The sequence below is a fragment of the Xenopus tropicalis genome, chromosome 1, assembly GCF_000004195.4.
Source record: "Xenopus tropicalis strain Nigerian chromosome 1, UCB_Xtro_10.0, whole genome shotgun sequence".
Taxonomy (NCBI): Eukaryota; Metazoa; Chordata; class Amphibia; order Anura; family Pipidae; genus Xenopus; species Xenopus tropicalis.
This window is the reverse complement of record NC_030677.2, coordinates 206045306-206064055: the sequence shown is the minus strand read 5'-3', so window position 1 is coordinate 206064055 and position 18750 is coordinate 206045306. Positions and strand designations below refer to the sequence as shown.

General features: G+C 46.2%; 1 protein-coding gene across 2 annotated transcripts in view; it reads right to left on the bottom strand.

Moving 5' to 3' along the window:
- zbtb7c (zinc finger and BTB domain containing 7C) overlaps positions 1-18750 on the bottom strand; it is a 46230-nt gene that overhangs the window by 15213 nt on the left and 12267 nt on the right. Inside the window, exon 1 of one of the 2 annotated variants that reach the window (XM_004910338.4) lies at positions 3489-3934. The exons of the other annotated variant lie outside the window; for it this stretch is intronic. The gene's annotated coding sequence lies outside the window, so the exon portion shown is untranslated. Of the gene's footprint in view, positions 1-3488; positions 3935-18750 lie in introns of those variants that run through there. 2 annotated transcript variants of the gene reach the window in all.

The following is an 18750-nucleotide window of genomic DNA, read 5'->3' as shown; positions in this document are numbered from 1 at the left end:
TACAGTAGGGGGTACATTATCCCTTATAATACATGAGTGATACTCAGAGTTCCCTGTATAACTCAGCCTGCAGCCTTGTGCCTTTATATGGGCACAGAACCCCTCAGTGACTGCTAATATCCTTATCATTTACAGTAGGGGGTACATTATCCCTTATAATACATGAGTGATACTCAGAGTTCCCTGTATAACTCAGCCTGCAGCCTTGTGCCTTTATATGGGCACAGAACCCCTCAGTGACTGCTAATATCCTTATCATTTACAGTAGGGGGTACATTATCCCTTATAATACATGAGTGATACTCAGAGTTCCCTGTATAACTCAGCCTGCAGCCTTGTGCCTTTATATGGGCACAGAACCCCTCAGTGACTGCTAATATCCTTATCATTTACAGTAGGGGGTACATTATCCCTTAAAATACAGTAGTATAAAACCATAAATAAGTACAGGTTGCACAGGTGTAGGTGTAATTGTGGCCGGTGGGAAATGTGTTTTTATTCTCAGACACAGATAATGATCAGGAATATTACATTACAGTCGGGAGGGAGAGGGGAGGAACAGTAATTAGGGGAACAGACCATTACACAAACAACTAACTGCATAGAACCCCAGAGCATTGAACATGTTTACCCTCCCCTCGCCAAAGTGTCCTGTTAGATCATTTTAGTCTTTGAACTCACACATTTTGTACTTGGACTGAACTGACTTTTTGTTTAGGGGAATATTTGTTTTCTTGGACAAAATTTCTAGTTGGCAGGATTGTGGGGGTGTAAATCAAGAGGGGAATTAAATTCCCAGCACTAATGTGCAGCCCCCAAGTCTTCCTAGTGTTGTGTGATAGGCCCAAATCACAGAAATAAGGGGAGGGGCTAATGAAAAAGTAAGTGGAGTTTGCCTTTATCATTGGTATGGGTGTAGCCTGTACTGAATAGCGCTTTAGCCTATTTATTATGTTCTTTTGAATGTGAATATTAGGGGTTATGTATATGTATAATGGTACCATTTAGTAAAGGGATTCATTATTTTTATGGGGTACTTTTTATTTCTAAATTACACTGTTTATATAGCAAATAATTCTCTCTGCCATTTAAACTTTTATTCTTGAACCAACAAATGTATTTGTAGCTGTAATATTGGTGTGTAGGCGCCATCTCAGTGCCTTGTGCCTGAGTCTGAGCTTTCAGCCAGCGCTACACATTAGAACTGCTTTCAGCTAACCTATTGTTTCTCCTACTCCCATGTAACTGGAGGAGTCCCAAGCCAGACTTGGATTTCTTACTATTGAGTGCTATTCTGATACCTACTGGGAGCTGCTATCTTGCTCCCTTCCCATTGTTCTGCTGATCGGCTGCTGGGGGGGGGGGATATCACTCCAACTTGCAGCGCAGCAGTAAAGTGTGCCTGAGTCTGAGCTTTCAGCCAGCGCTACACATTAGAACTGCTTTCAGCTAACCTATTGTTTCTCCTACTCCCATGTAACTGGAGGAGTCCCAAGCCGGACTTGGATTTCTTACTATTGAGTGCTATTCTGATACCTACTGGGAGCTGCTATCTTGCTCCCTTCCCATTGTTCTGCTGATCGGCTGCTGGGGGGGTGGGGATATCACTCCAACTTGCAGCGCAGCAGTAAAGTGTGCCTGAGTCTGAGCTTTCAGAAGGAGCCGGCACTACACATTAGAACTGCTTTCAGCTAACCTATTGTTTCTCCTACTCCCATGTAACTGGAGGAGTCCCAAGCCGGACTTGGATTTCTGACTATTGAGTGCTATTCTGATACCTACTGGGAGCTGCTATCTTGCTCCCTTCCCATTGTTCTGCTGATCGGCTGCTGGGGGTGAGGGGGGGGGATATCACTCCAACTTGCAGCGCAGCAGTAAAGTGAGACTGAAGTCTATCAGAACACAGGTCACATGGCTGTGGCACCCAGGGAAATGAAGAATATGGCTAGCCCCATGGGAAAAACAGATTACAATGCAGGATTCTGCTGGAGAAGCTCTATTAACTGATGGGGTTTGAAGAACATGTTTTCCCATGTCAGTATACAAGTACAGAGAAATGCATGTAGTGGATGTATGTCTATAAGTATACATATATATTTAATTTGTCACACAGTAAATGTATAGAGCAGGCATCTGAATACTCTTGCACTATGAAGTAACAGGGGAAGTTTGGCCAGTTTTAGTATCCCATGGCAACCAATCAGCAGTAAAGTTTTACTGGCGCTGTCACACTTTGCCCTTGTTTTCTAAATAACCCCCTCCACCCCCCCCCCCCCCCCAGTTATATTTTTATTTGCAAAGAATAAGGCAAGTGGGACATCTGTATGCTGCCACCTGTTGGTAGGCGATTGTATTGCAGCAGGTGTGCTATCTCAGGTGCAGTGTGTGTGTGTGTGCCCTGAGCTCTTGCACCCAAATATTTCCTAACCATGGGCATGGGCGCCATGTAGCCCCCCTGTATCGACACAATACCTTCCGCCGTGCCAGTCAACGCAGCTTTAGCATATATTCCCTACCCCCTGTAGTGCCCTCTTTCCATTAAACAGTCATTAGCCTCATAGTAATGTTATAGAACAAACAGCAAAATGCAGTCAAAGGAAATCCCTGTATGGTTCAAATATAAATTTAGATTGCAAGCTCTTCAGTGCAGGGGTACTTATTTGTACAGTCACTGACTCGCCGTTAGACTTGTTATGTAACTGTTTGTATTTATGGCTCACCAGGAAACAAACGTAATCCATTGCCAAAAATGAAAGAATAAAATAGCAAGAATAAATATGGTATAAATAAAAATAACAACGCGTTTCCCCCATAGGACACAATGGATCCCGGGAAGTGTGGACTCTATGATGCGTGGCAGTCGGGCCCTTAACTGTAGGCTCTACGTTCTGCGGCAGGTAAGTGGTTAACAGATTCATTTCCTTGTCTTACAGAAGTTTGCACTATGATTTATGGCACTTTTTCTTTTAACTCTGTAAACCTGACGCGCTAGAAACCTCCTGTTTTAACCCTGTAAAATCCATTTATACTATATTAATAACTTTTTGGACAATATCGCCAGCTTCAGCCGCAATTGGCATCAGGAAAAAAGCCCTTGTGATATGAAATGCCACGCACAGCGAGGGGAGATGAGTGACAGCGAGGGGGGGACGAGAGTGACAGCGAGGGGGGGACGAGAGTGACAGCGAGGGGGGGACGAAAGTGACAGCGAGGGGGGGACGAGAGTGACAGTGAGGGAAGCTTGGAAGCCAATTAACCCCTTGTCGTGCCAGTGCATATATATATATAGTGATTTATATGGTTAATATTTGCTGACCCAGTTGCTCATAGCAAAGAATTGGTATTGCCTTGGGGCCCCAGTCCAAGTTGGGGTCCGTTAACATGGTCTAACAGGGACAGGGATGGGTCACCATGCCTTTGGCTACCGGGGGCTGCTGGGAATTGTAGTGCGTCAGGGATAACAAGTTTCTATGTAACATTTACTGTACCTTAGACATCTCCCGTCGCGGCCCACTGACAGCTGCGCGCACACAAGTATTTATCCGGCTGTCCAAATGAAACACCCAGATGTCTCCACGGAACCTTCTCCGCTGCGGAACCCCCCCCCCACCCCACCGGAACACTGTCTCTCGTCACCGTCCTTAAGGTCTGCCCCGCGTTGGCTGCTGGAACCGCCGAGACACCCAGTCCCTTAGGGTTAGACTGTGTTCCAAACAAGTCGGAGGATTTTGTTTTTGGCTCTTAATCTTGTCACACCACCTACTGAAGCGCAGTAAGGATTTCGCTCCCCCCCCCCCCAACCAACCACATCAGCACGTCAGAAGGTAAAAAGACCAAGCCTTGTGTCTTCATTCAGCACATGAAATCCAGGCCAAGGCTGGGGATTGTAAACCTGCCGAAAAAGAAAAAAAAAAAACCACACCCGAGACAATATTCAAGGAACCGCTGCCAAACCCAGGCCGGCCCTGCTGAAAAACTTCTGATTGCTCGCTGTGCCCGTGTTCCACTTAACCCTTCAGGGGCAGGGTGTCCTGTTTCATTTCAAAACCAAGGCGACAATGCCGTCCCATAATAGTCACACATAGGGAAAGTACTTGTGCCTTTGGGCACCGGCTTCCATAGGCAGTGGCATTATTATTATTATTATTATTATTAACATTTATTTATAAAGCGCCACCATATCCCGCAGCGCTGTACAATAAGTGGGTTTCATACATTGGACATACAGAGTAACCGATACAAGAGGGGAAGGGAGCCCTGCCCAAAAGAGCTTACACTCTACAAGGAGTAACATATAAAGCAATCAATAACCGATACAAGAGGGGAAGAGAGCCCTGCCCAAAAGAGCTTACACTCTACAAGGAGTAACATATAAAGCAATCAATAACCGATACAAGAGGGGAAGAGAGCCCTGCCCAAAAGAGCTTACACTCTACAAGGAGTAACATATAAAGCAATCAGTAACCGATACAGGAGGGGAAGAGAGCCCTGCCCAAAAGAGCTTACACTCTACAAGGAGTAACATATAAAGCAACCAGTAACCGATACAAGAGGGGAAGGGAGCCCTGCCCAAAAGAGCTTACACTCTACAAGGAGTAACATATAAAGCAATCAGTAACCGATACAAGAGGGGAAGGGAGCCCTGCCCAAAAGAGCTTACAATCTACAAGGAGTAACATATAAAGCAACCAATAACCGATACAAGAGGGGAAGAGGGCCCTGCCCAAAAGAGCTTACACTCTACAAGGAGTAACATATAAAGCAATCAGTAACCAATACAAGAGGGGAAGAGAGCCCTGCCCAAAAGAGCTTACAATCTACAAGGAGTAACATACAAAGCAATCAATAACCGATACAAGAGGGGAAGGGAGCCCTGCCCAAAAGAGCTTACAATCTACAAGGAGTAACATATAAAGCAATCAGTAACCGATACAAGAGGGGAAGGGAGCCCTGCCCAAAAGAGCTTACACTCTACAAGGAGTAACATATAAAGCAATCAATAACCGATACAAGAGGTGAAGAGAGCCCTGCCCAAAAGAGCTTACAATCTACATGAATATAAAGCACTAATATATACTTGTATATACGCAGAGCTGAACTTGACTTTAGTACATTAATAGGAGAGACTGGGGAATAAAACCTACACTTAAATATAAATATATACATTGGAAATGCCAGGTAGGAAGAGAGACAAAATGAAAGAGTTCCCTGCCCTGAAGAGCTTACAGGTTTAAAGGGGTTGTTCATCTTTAAATTAACTTTTCTAAACTATTCCGAGACAATTTGCAATTGGTTTTCATTTTTTATTTATTTGCGGGTTTTGAGTTATTTAGCTTTTCGTTCGGCAGCTCTCCTGTTTGGAATTTCAGCAGCCAACTGGTTGCTAGGGTCTAGTTTAAGCTAGCAACCAGGCAGTGGTTTGAAAGAGAGACAGGGATATAAATGGAGGAGGGCCTACATAGAAAGATATGTAATAAAATGTAAGAATAAGAGCAAGTTTTTTCTACCGCCGGGGTCAGTGACCCCCAGGGTTGGACTGGGGGGGTGCAGGGCCCACCGCACCCCCCACCCCCCGCTGAGCCTGCCTAACACACCGCTGAGCCTCCCTAATCCCCCAGCAGGGGCCCCACTGAGCCTCCCTTACCCCCCGCAGGGCCCCCCACCCGATATCCATCAGGGGGGGAATGGTTGGCTGGGGGAGTGCCGGCAAGGGTCGGGTCTGGCCCACCGGGGCCCACTGGCGGCCCAGACCCGACCCTTGCTGGCGGCCCAGTCCAACTCTGGTGACCCCCATTGGAAAGCTGAAGAGAGTCAGAAGAAGAAGGCAAATTACTCAAGATCTATAACTAATATATAATGAAGACCTATTAAAATCTCACTTAGAATAGGCCATTCTATAACACACTTAAAGCCTCGCGAGTCTTTTTCGGCGATTTACCGAAATCGCCCCGCCGCGTCTGCCATCCCACCGGCGACTTACATGTTCGCTGGTGGGATGGCAGGGGAAGGCAACTCGAGGAGATTAGTCGCCCGCGACCAGGGAGTTTTGCCGCGGGCGACTAATCTCCCCGTGTGCCAGAGCCCTTAGGGTGAAGTCACACAGAGCTACTAGTAGGAGCTACTTGTCACAGCTACAGAAACAGACAATGCTGATCATTTACTGATAATTGTCTCTTCATGTGTTTTAGCAGAGGCAATTCTCAGTATTGCCTATGGCAGGGGATTTTCTGGCATTTAGTAGCCATGGCAAGTAGCTGCTACTAGTAGCTCCGTGTGTCTTCACCCTTAAGGTAGTGGGACTCACAGACACAAATGGGTAGCAGATAAATACAGCCATTCACAGTGGGTAGGATTCTGACTTGTGTCACTATTAAATAAGGACTAAATGGAAATAGGACTGATCTACCCTTAGCCATTTAGCTGTTGTTGGGCTATTACCCTGCACTTTGCACTTGCAAACCCAAACAGTAGGGCGGTGTTATAGTCCTGTATAGCACCAGGTTGGTGCAGTTTGGCCCACATGGGGGCAAATACAGGCAGCTACACATGCAGATATTAGGAACATAGGCTTAATATAGTACTGATAGTTTTGCCACTTGCAGTACTGCTTCCCACCAGTTTTGGCCAGAGGCAGGTCATTTCTATAGGCTACAACAGAACAGCGCCACAGGGTAGGATTTGTGCGACTTTGTGGGCAAGTAATGCAACTCATTAGCACAATATCTTGCAATTAAAGCAATTTCCCAGAAACAGCAGACACTTCAGCAAAAACTGGAATAACAACATATATTTCTGGGTTGCCCTGGCTCAAAGCATTTCTCACATTCCCTATCAGAAAGGCAGCCACTTATTGCCAAGGGAGAAGCTGGAGCACAACACAAAGCTTTGGCATAAAGAAGGGGAATCGTGATCAGACAGACGAGACCGCGGATAATGTAATTACCCACCTGAAATGAGCCCAGTGATAAGATCTAAAGGGGTGAGCCTGGAACATGGAGACAGGGTCGTTATTATAGTCCTCTAATCAGCCGGCCTGAGATTCTTTCCAGGTAGTTAATAGTGTGACCTGCGTTTAATTCCTCCCTATTAGCAGCCGAACTGAGAGCTGATCAACTGTTTGGGGTCTTCTCCTTCTGCTCATCAGGGCAGCACTGCCGGCTTTACTGGAGGGAGGTGCTGAGCCCTAGTGCTTATGTCTTCCACTCAGTACTGAGAGAAATCACCAATAGCAGGGACAGTGTTACGGCTACATGGGCTGTGGGATAGCTGGTATAGTAGGGAGAGATGGTGCCTATAGTAGCAGTGGGATAATAGCCTCTGGGAAGGGACTGGGGCTGTGGGATAGCAGGTATAGTAGGGAGAGATGGTGCCTATAGTAGCAGTGGGGGGATAATAGCCTCTGGGAAGGGACTGGGGCTGTGGGATAGCAGGTATAGTAGGGAGAGATGGTGCCTATAGTAGCAGTGGGATAATAGCCTCTGGGAAGGGACTGGGGCTGTGAGATAGCAGGTATAGTAGGGAGAGATGGTGCCTATAGTAGCAGTGGGGGGATAATAGCCTCTGGGAAGGGACTGGGGCTGTGAGATAGCAGGTATAGTAGGGAGAGATGGTGCCTATAGTAGCAGTGGGGGGATAATAGCCTCTGGGAAGGGACTGGGGCTGTGGCATAGCAGGTATAGTAGGGAGAGATGGTGCCTATAGTAGCAGTGGGGGGATAATAGCCTCTGGGAAGGGACTGGGGCTGTGAGATAGCAGGTATAGTAGGGAGAGATGGTGCCTATAGTAGCAGTGGGATAATAGCCTCTGGGAAGGGACTGGGGCTGTGGGATAGCAGGTATAGTAGGGAGAGATGGTGCCTATAGTAGCAGTGGGGGGATAATAGCCTCTGGGAAGGGACTGGGGCTGTGGGATAGCAGGTATAGTAGGGAGAGATGGTGCCTATAGTAGCAGTGGGGGGATAATAGCCTCTGGGAAGGGACTGGGGCTGTGGGATAGCAGGTATAGTAGGGAGAGATGGTGCCTATAGTAGCAGTGGGGGGATAATAGCCTCTGGGAAGGGACTGGGGCTGTGGGATAGCAGGTATAGTAGGGAGAGATGGTGCCTATAGTAGCAGTGGGGGGATAATAGCCTATGGGAAGGGATTGGGGCTGTGGGATAGCAGGTATAGTAGGGAGAGATGGTGCCTATAGTAGCAGTGGGGGATAATAGCCTCTGGGAAGGGACTGGGGCTGTGAGATAGCAGGTATAGTAGGGAGAGATGGTGCCTATAGTAGCAGTGGGATAATAGCCTCTGGGAAGGGACTGGGGCTGTGGGATAGCAGGTATAGTAGGGAGAGATGGTGCCTATAGTAGCAGTGGGGGGATAATAGCCTCTGGGAAGGGACTGGGGCTGTGGGATAGCAGGTATAGTAGGGAGAGATGGTGCCTATAGTAGCAGTGGGGGGATAATAGCCTCTGGGAAGGGACTGGGGCTGTGGGATAGCAGGTATAGTAGGGAGAGATGGTGCCTATAGTAGCAGTGGGGGGATAATAGCCTCTGGGAAGGGACTGGGGCTGTGGGATAGCAGGTATAGTAGGGAGAGATGGTGCCTATAGTAGCAGTGGGGGGATAATAGCCTCTGGGAAGGGACTGGGGCTGTGGGATAGCAGGTATAGTAGGGAGAGATGGTGCCTATAGTAGCAGTGGGGGGATAATAGCCTCTGGGAAGGGACTGGGGCTGTGGGATAGCAGGTATAGTAGGGAGAGATGGTGCCTATAGTAGCAGTGGGGGGATAATAGCCTATGGGAAGGGATTGGGGCTGTGGGATAGCAGGTATAGTAGGGAGAGATGGTGCCTATAGTAGCAGTGGGGGGATAATAGCCTCTGGGAAGGGACTGGGGCTGTGGGATAGCAGGTATAGTAGGGAGAGATGGTGCCTATAGTAGCAGTGGGATAATAAAGGGGTGAGGTGGCAAATACAGTATAAAAGGAAACCAGTGAAGAAAGACGGAAACCTCTAATTACATTAGTTAATAAGGGTGTAGAACAAACTCAGGGACAGGGAGAATAGATATGGGCTGGAGGAATGAAACCTCTGTGCCATGGCAGATCCAGGTGATGATGGAGGGCTATAAACACTAGTATATTGCAGGGCTCAGATGCTCCTGCTCAAAAGCACATAATAAAGGGCAACACAATACCAAGTTAGAGCTTGTGTATATATACTGTATACTCATATACATCTCTGTGTAACATAAGTATTGTCATTCCTAACTTCTGGACACCGCACTGAGACACTCCTAGTGTAGCCAAACCGTGCCCTGATGGCCTATCCAGTATTATTACCAATGCCCCTAAAGGTGCCCATACACGTTACAGATACGATCTTTCCTGCGACCATTGGTCCGTACCCTCCAGGGTTGAATCGTCAGATATGGAGGTAGAAACAATAGGGATTCTCCCTATATGACAATTCAGCCCTAAACACAGATTTTGCTCGGGTCGATCAAAAGCTTTCATCCTGCCCAATCGACGAGACCACCGATATCCAAGGCTTTTGCTATATCGGTCGCCTCCTCGGTCAGCTTCAGATGGGGTTTTACCTTCCTCTGGATCAACTAGTAGTTAGGCAGGTTATATATAGGCATTATGGTTGAACGTGATGGACGTATGTCTTTTTTCAACCCAACTTACTATGTTACTATGTAATCCACCATACACGCACCAAATATTGTACGAAACAAGGTTCGTATATGGATAGCTTAAAATGGTGGGTACCAAATGCTTATTTAACTCAATACCTGTTCCACTGTGGAAGCAGCTGGTACCAATATATCAATTTAAAATACATTTTTTCTTCCAAAATCAGCCACTTATTCTACAAGTCAGCCTGCAGCCTTCCATCAGTGGTGATCCAACAGCCAGAGGGCCACGGGCCAGAGCTCCACATTGGGCCAGTATAGGGCAGTTTAGGGATCTGAGCTGATCTCAACACTCGGGAGAATAAAAATCCCCACGAATTCGCCATTGCAGCCTGGGAGTCTAGAAACCATTGCAAGGGGAATGTTTGGCGCACAGGGAGGTTTAATAGCTACAAAGCACAAGGAGAGAACAAAGCGCTGTCTCCTCCTTTTTGCACGCCAGCATTGCGAACATCTTGTCTCAGGGATAATGTGTTATTAAAACCACCCACCCTAATTCTCCGCGCTTTGCCTGCAGCCATAAGGTGGTGCGGCACCTGGAAACCAGCCCCGTACGGGTATTCACACAGCAATAATAACCTCCTGCTGCCTCGGATGCCAGGGCCTATTCAGTTTGGGGAGAGGTTCGTGCCCCTCCCGAGAGCAAGAAATAGATATACAAGTTTTCACACAAGGCAGAGAATGGAGATGGAATAATGTTGGCAAGGTTTGCTCAATCCTGTAACCCTTGAAAGACTGACCCAGTAAGGTGTGAAACTAGAATGTACCCTTGAAAGTCTCCCAGGAACATGTTTTACCCCAGTCCCGTCCCTGCTGACTAAAATGGGTCTTCATTTGTCAAATGGTTTATTTTAAACTGCATTATTTCCCCCAAAGTAACCTTAACCTTCTCCAGATCCTGTTTTATTTCTCTGCAGCTCTATTTGCAGTTGTTTTGAATCCAATAAGGGGTAATTATATCTTAGTTGGGATCAAGTACAGGTACTGTTTTATTATTACAGAGAAAAGGGAATCATTTAACCATTAAATAAACCCAAAAGGACTGTTCTGCCCCCAATAAGGGGTAATTATATCTTAGTTGGGATCAAGTACAGGTACTGTTTTATTATTACAGAGAAAAGGGAATCATTTAACCATTAAATAAACCCAATAGGGCTGTTCTGCCCCCAATAAGGGGTAATTATATCTTAGTTGGGATCAAGTACAGGTACTGTTTTATTATTACAGAGAAAAGGGAATCATTTAACCATTAAATAAACCCAAAAGGACTGTTCTGCCCCCAATAAGGGGTAATTATATCTTAGTTGGGATCAAGTACAGGTACTGTTTTATTATTACAGAGAAAAGGGAATCATTTAACCATTAAATAAACCCAATAGGGCTGTTCTGCCCCAATAAGGGGTAATTATATCTTAGTTGGGATCAAGTACAGGTACTGTTTTATTATTACAGAGAAAAGGGAATCATTTAACCATTAAATAAACCCAATAGGGCTGTTCTGCCCCAATAAGGGGTAATTATATCTTAGTTGGGATCAAGTACAGGTACTGTTTTATTATTACAGAGAAAAGGGAATCATTTAACCATTAAATAAACCCAATAGGGCTGTTCTGCCCCCAATAAGGGGTAATTATATCTTAGTTGGGATCAAGTACAGGAACTGTTTTATTATTACAGAGAAAAGGGAATCATTTAACCATTAAATAAACCCAATAGGGCTGTTCTGCCCCAATAAGGGGTAATTATATCTTAGTTGGGATCAAGTACAGGTACTGTTTTATTATTACAGAGAAAAGGGAATCATTTAACCATTAAATAAACCCAATAGGGCTGTTCTGCCCCCAATAAGGGGTAATTATATCTTAGTTGGGATCAAGTACAGGTACTGTTTTATTATTACAGAGAAAAGGGAATCATTTAACCATGAAATAAACCCAATAGGGCTGTTCTGCCCCCAATAAGGGGTAATTATACCTTAGTTGGGATCAAGTACAGGTACTGTTTTATTATTACAGAGAAAAAGGAAATCAGTTTTAAAATTCTGAATTATTTGATTAAAATGGAGTCTATGGGAGACAGGCTTTCCGTAATTCAGAGCTTTCTGGATAATGAGTTTCTGGATAACGGATTCTATATCTGTATATACATAATATAAAAGTCATAATACAAGACTTTGAATTCAGTGCCACATATTTCAGCATAGTAACAAGTGCATTTTGTATCAGAATTGAAAGGGATCTTGCTTGGTTTGGCCTCCTACATGCTGGGCTTTCTTGGGCTGATCTGATATTTTGGGCTTCAGGCCAATGATCGGATCATTTTAGGAGCTTATTTAGGCCCTTTGGGAGAGGACTGTGCACCAGTGTGGGGTTGAAACACATTGGGTTTTTTGTATCTACAATGTAATAAAGATTTTTTTATATTTTGGGGTGCCTTATTCCTCAATCTATTACCTGATTTTCCAGACTTGGGGACTAATGGAGGCCATTCACAGGCAGATTTCAGCTTGATTTTTCGTCGAATTGGGGGGCCGCATCAGCCCATTGATGTGATCCTCGCTGCTACTCTTCCTATCCCCTTTCATTGCAATGTGATCGTATGGACCTAGGGCCAACTTATCACATTAGCACAATATTGCCCACCCAAGGTAGACATATCGGGGTAAGATTTGCCCATTTGGTGACATTGCCAAATGACCACCTTTACAGGTAGCCCCCTTACAGTGAGCACCCAGCTTGTTGTGTAGAATGATTTTGGTGTGCCAACCTAATATATAATGATTATTGGTCCTTACGTAAAGGGATTTTATACATGCCCAATAGAAAGCAGGCCATTCTTCTGTTGAGGAGGCAGTCAGGGGTGTCTATACAGCAAGGTCAGATGGGGCCAAATAGGCAGCTGAATTGTGCCCGTGTTTGGGCAGCTTTACTAGGTACTTACTGACAGCTGGATGGGTGGGTAAGAGCTGATCTAAATATTATTCCGAGTCAACTGAGCCGCTAAAAACAACTCTTCCTGTGGGCTACACACATCCGATTCTGACAGAAAACATTATAATTTTGGGTGGACAACATTTTTCCACAGTGATACAGACCGAAAAAGGAAACTAAAGCCGCCTGGAAGCCTCTTAAATATCACTTGCGCTGCTCAGCCTTTCCTTACATATAAAGCAGAGCACAGCGGGAAAGGGAAACAAATGTTCTTCTGCCGGGGTCCTACATCTGTGCACAGTTTGGGGGCTTCTGTCTGACGTTCATTATGTCTGGAAGCTTTGTAGAATTAGCAATAAAAGCCCCGAGACTCGATGAGAAAGCTGGCCAGACACGTGCCAGGGACCTGGTGATTCCGTGTGGGTGAGCCAGCAGCTTATTGGCCTCTGTATGGGGCTATAATGTTGGCCAGATTGACCGGGCAAGTCTAAAAATGCCATCGGGGGGGCCCCCATCATGTCACTGATAGAGTCCACTCCCAGTGCTTCAACGTATAGAAATGGATAAAAGTGCCATAGTGGATGCACAAAGTGCAGTGACAGTGATAGGGCTGGAACTAGGGGCAGGCAGAAGAGGCACTTGCCTAGGGCACAAAGATGGGGGGCGCCAGGTAGGTACCACTTCTCTCTGCCTACCCCCTAGTTTGTAGCCCCTTGTGATCTCCCCTGGCATTCTAATTACACAGAGGCCCAAAGAGCCCCCCACCAGCCCAATAAATAGTGCAGTTTGTGCCCCTACGAGGGCCGATTAGCTGCCTATTACCGGTGTTTGAATTAGCCTAAATTCACCCGGTATCGTCCACCCATAGGTGGGGATATCGGGAGATGATCCGCTCCCGATATCCCCACCTATGGGTGGGCGGATCTTAACGTGTATGGCCACCTTAAGGCCAGTATAATTAAGGCCAAAAGGTGGCAACCCTAATATAGGCACTCAAGGGAACATGCTTGGGGGGGGGGGCTATAAAAATATTGCCCCCCAGCTGCCATTGGTCACTTGAACCCCTCAGTGGAGCTGATAGATGGGACCAGACCCAGATACAGCCCTGTGTGTTAGAGTAAGATTGTTAGCTCCTCTGGTAAGGGAGTGATTTGCTAGGCTCTGCAGAATATTTCAGCACTATATAAATAAAGGGTAAGTAAAACTTAGAATTGTTAGTAGAGACTTAGCTAGACACACTCTGTTGTTGTAGCTGTGCTTTTTATACAGATCTGTCGTTTATTTCTGTAGCCAAAAATAATCTGGGTTTGGGGAGCCGATTTAGTTCTGTGCTTAATCTATAAAGAGAAGCGGTCTCTTCCCTTCCTATCTCTCCCTCTCTCTGTCTGCGCCTCGCACTGTCGGAAAAAGAAACTTTTCCAGGAATCTCTGCCAGAAATGACATTATTCACACCGGATAAATATACAGTCTCTAATATATCATATACATTTGTCATCGGGGGAATTCTGGAGCAGGAAGTTTTATCACTGCGCTACCAAGCCAGGTATCTATTGATCTGGCCAATCATGAGCAAGCTTACTGCCAGACAAGGTAGCTGAGGTTGAATAAAGACACATGTGCAGATACGTACATCCTACAAAGGGAACTAGGAGTTTAAATAGAGAAAGTGGTGGGAGTTTATATTTATCCCCTGTGCCCCCAGCTGCTGCCCGCACCCAAGCCCAGCGCTGCCCTGCAGGAAACACATGCCCTGTTATCTTCTCTTTCTGCTTAAAGCCAACGGCAGTTACAGTGCAGGTGATTGGAGGAAACGTCCCTCCCTCCTACCCCTCTAAATAGAGCAAAGGGGAAAAGAGAATGATGAGTGTAGCAACCTACCCTGGGTGGGGTCCTTCCTCTCCGAATACAGACTCAGCCCTTGCCCAGTCAAACCACAAAAAAAAAATCAGGATGATGAATCTGCATCTGTTAAGTCAAAAATAAAATAAAAACGATACAAAACGTCCTATAGGAGAGGCACCCGTCACTGCCATGTACGGAAGTTACGTAGGTTTTTTTGAAAGTAGCGTAAGTTTTTCCATAAGTTACGTCAATTGCGTAAGTGTAGGGGCCCAATGATGTAGCTGTGGGGCCCAATAACCAGTCATTCCCCTTCTGGAAATTTTCCAACCCACGCCCATGCAAAATTTTGAAAGGCATGCCCACTTTTTGGCCACTCCCCTATTGCCTTACATCACAGCCAGATATTTTACGGTGACCAGGTCACTTGAAAATTCAGGGACATGTCTAATGCATACATGTTACAGGGCAGCACTGATTGTATTAAAACTGCACTTGGTTCAACCCTGCTAGCTGGATTTTCTAGACGTGTCCCTGAATTTTCAAGTGATTTGTTCCCCCTAACAAATCTTTATTGTAATATATTTCCAGTGTCGGACTGGGACCCCAGGGGCCCACCAGAAAACTTTAGACCATAGTCCCACTCTCCAAACTATTTTCCTCCTTTCCTCACCCAACCTCTTTATTCTCCTAGTCTCTTTTATTTACATGCTAGCATCTATTCCTCCATCTATTTCTCCTCTTTCTTTCCATTCAGAAATAGGGTATGACCATGAAACAGGCCAAATAGTCAGGAGCAGGAGGGCCCACTGACACCTGGGCCCACCGGGAGTTTTCCTGGTATCCTGGTGGGCCGGTCCGACAGTGTATATTCCCCTAGAACAGCTCCAAAATAATTTTATACAGTTTCCTTCCTTCAGCAACAGAAAACCTGGCACAGGAAGTTTGCGGACGACAGAAGATCACCCCTTTCTTCCTTCTGTCCTGGAATACCTGTCCTGTTGCCCCGGGGACAGCTTTGAGAGGTGGGGACGCTTGCCAGGGTCAATTTACCAAGGGGACAGGGAATCTAAAATGGGGTCAGTGCCCCTGAAACAGAGACGGATGGTAACCTTAGTACAGGGGTCCCCAACCTTTCTTACTCGGGAGCCACAGTCAAATGTAAAAAGACTTGGGGAGCAACACAAGCACCATAACAGTTCATGCAGGAGCCAAATAAGGGCTGTGATTGGCTATTAGGGGCCTCTATGCACCCAATCAGCTTACAGGGGCTTTATTTGGTAGGAAATCTTGTTTTTATTCAACCAAAACTTGCCCCCAAGTCAGGAATTCAAAAATAACTCCCTGGTTTGGGGGCACTGAGAGCAACACCCAAGGGGTTGGGGAGCAACATGTTGCCCCTGAGCCACTGGTTGGGGATCACTGGCTTAGTATATTGGGAAGTTTCTTCTATTAGGTAATATTTTATTTTTGGGTTTACATCCCCTTTTATTCCTTTTGTATAACTATAGCCGCGGCTGAGACACAGGTTGGCCCATATCCTTATACCCTTTCTCCCAAGCAGTTCTGTAGTGGTAGATAAATCTGGCTGTAGTTTACCCCCAACATTACAGTATTTGCCCCCGTCAGTGGGATATAAGGGATATATAAAGCAGGGGTTGGCTGGTTGCAGTTAAATGAAGACCAGATGCGAGTGGAAAGGCTGCGCTGACTCACTGGCAGCAGGGTGGGGAGAGGGTAACACAGAGTTGTATTCTTAGTGTTGGGTGGGGGGAGCTGGGTGTCGGCAACAATGCAAACACTAAATGTCAGAATGTTTGACCAAGCTCTTGGCTGCCAGCGGCGCAGGTACCGGCAGGATCTAAGGGCAAGTTGGCCAAAGGCGGATGTAACTGAGGAAAAAGAAACCCCAATAGGAATGACCACTCTGCTGGCACCGCCATACTCGCCGCTCACTCCAACTTTCCCAGTGTCCCTCGGCACCATGATCTCTTAGTTTCACCCCCCTCTGCGCAGTTCCTACCAGGGATAGGTCACCCCCCTTTCATAGCCTGATGGTATAACCCACAGGCAGGGGGGCCCCAACAACTTGGGGTGGGGGGGGGGGAAATTGCGACTTCGAATTACAAGTGGTGAGGAGCAATCAGGGTCGAGTAGCAGCAGTGATCAAAACAACGTACATCGTACCCCTTAAAATCAGACATGTACAAATGAAATGGTTATTTATTGGTATATGCTGCAGCCTGTACTGGTATCTGTGCAGCCCTGTACTATGCCTTAGTTAATGCTAAGTTGCCATTTAGAGTTTCCAGTTGGGGAGGCAAGATAATCGACTCCTCACACATATATGCAGTGGTGGAACTACTGGGGGCCGGCAGGGCTTTGGTGATACTAAAGTGAACTGTAAAGAAAAAAAAAGGCATATTGGGCCTTTAAAACCCGTTTAAGGGGGAGTAGGACAGTATAATCCCCTTTTCCACATGAGCTTCATAAATAGGGTTTGTGCTGAACTTTTTGCCTAAATACCAGTTTCCTGGTTCTGGTAGTAACAAAACAGCAAACAGAAGAACTCTTTTATATAATAACTGCTCCTTATCTCAAAGCCTAACAAAGGATGCAGCTTAGGGAAGGAAGGGTTTTGTTTATGCAGAGCTCAGTATCTAGAAACAAATGATCAGTGGAAGGCAGTGATCAAGGAAAATCAAACAGTTTGCCATGTTGCCAGTTTAAGAGGCACAGTCCATATTCAGGGGTGTAACTATAGAGGATGCAGGCCCTGCGGTTGTAGGGGACACAGATGGGTCATAAATAAATGAGCAATTTCAATATATCTTGGTAGGACCGGTCCATTTATTAATGTTTTGGGGGCCCTAAATGGAATTTGCTGTGGGGCCCAGTAACATCTAGTTACACCAGTGTCCATATAAACAGACCCCTGAAAGCGTCAGCCTTAGGGAACGCAGGGAAGGTTTAAGGCAGATCAGGGGAGTGTCTGCGGTAAGCTGGGTGTGGCCAGGTCACATCAGGGGTGGAGCTTAAAATGTCCTCCCTGTAGGAGGGTAAACAAACTAGGGTTGTACTGCTACCTGGCCCCCCAGTTACCCTTTTGGCATCATTGTGAGTCCAAGCCCCCCCCCCCGGCACAAAGCTGGGTATCTCCCTTCCCATGGAATCACTGTAACATCCCATGAATCTGATGAGAAGGGTGAGGATCTGCCTAACTGCTAGGGGGTTAAATGGCCGGGGCAGGACCTTACTGGAGCCATCCCAGAGCCGTACCACTGTTACTGGGAGCCGGGAGCGTGGGATCAAGTGAATCATTTCCCAGCTAATGACTCCCCAGCAGATCAGCCAAAGTCGGGTGTGGCCCCGCAGCGCTCAGGCCCTCAGTAGCACCAAGGGGGTTATGGGGATGGAGAGGCCGCAGCCACTTCCTAAGAAGCCTTATTCTGATAAAGAAAGATTTCATGTATCCTGTTAACCCTATGCTGACCTGCCTGCTTTCCAAGTACCAGCAGATTTATACGGCACCAGACATTGTATTCATATTGCACAATAGAAACCAACTGAAATGGTTCCACCTATAACATAGTTACAGTTCATTTCAAGCTGAACTTCCCCTTTAAGGACCCCCAGAATCCATTGCTGCACGACAGCAGGAGAGCAGGGCAGATTTAGTGACTCTAGTCCGGGTTAGAAATGTAAAAACAGGTGCAGGTCTAGTAACCAATAGCAACCAATCAGCAGGTGGGCTCAGGTATGATTTGGCTTTTTGCCGACCTGCACATCACTATTATGAATTGGTGAGATTACCTTTCCTTCTCCTGTAAGAGATCATTGGCCAATGGACTAAGTGACCTTCCAGAAAACCCTATTTGCCCCTGATTTGCTCCTTCAGCCATAAAGTGAAGCAGTGGATCTGCCCCTTTGTGGGCAGCCGTAGGCCTAACACCAGGGCATATTGTGCCACGTAATTAACTAAAAATAGCGCCATTAAGGGTGTGGGGCCTCATTAAATAAACAGTTTAGACTGTCACATGACATTTCCTCTTCCTGCATCGCTGGGAAGACACGCCCCCTCTTAAAGGGGATCTTAACCCAAAAATTATTGTAAACTTATAGAGTTTCTCAGAGCCTAATATCTCCATCATACCCTATTATTCCTGCTGTCCCAGTAACCCCAGTCTCTTGCTGCCAAACTCTCTGCCCATAGAACATTCCGCCTCCATGCTGGGCAGTGTTTATAGTGTATCCGGAGTTTGCTCATGGAAGCAGAATACCTATATCCTTAATATTC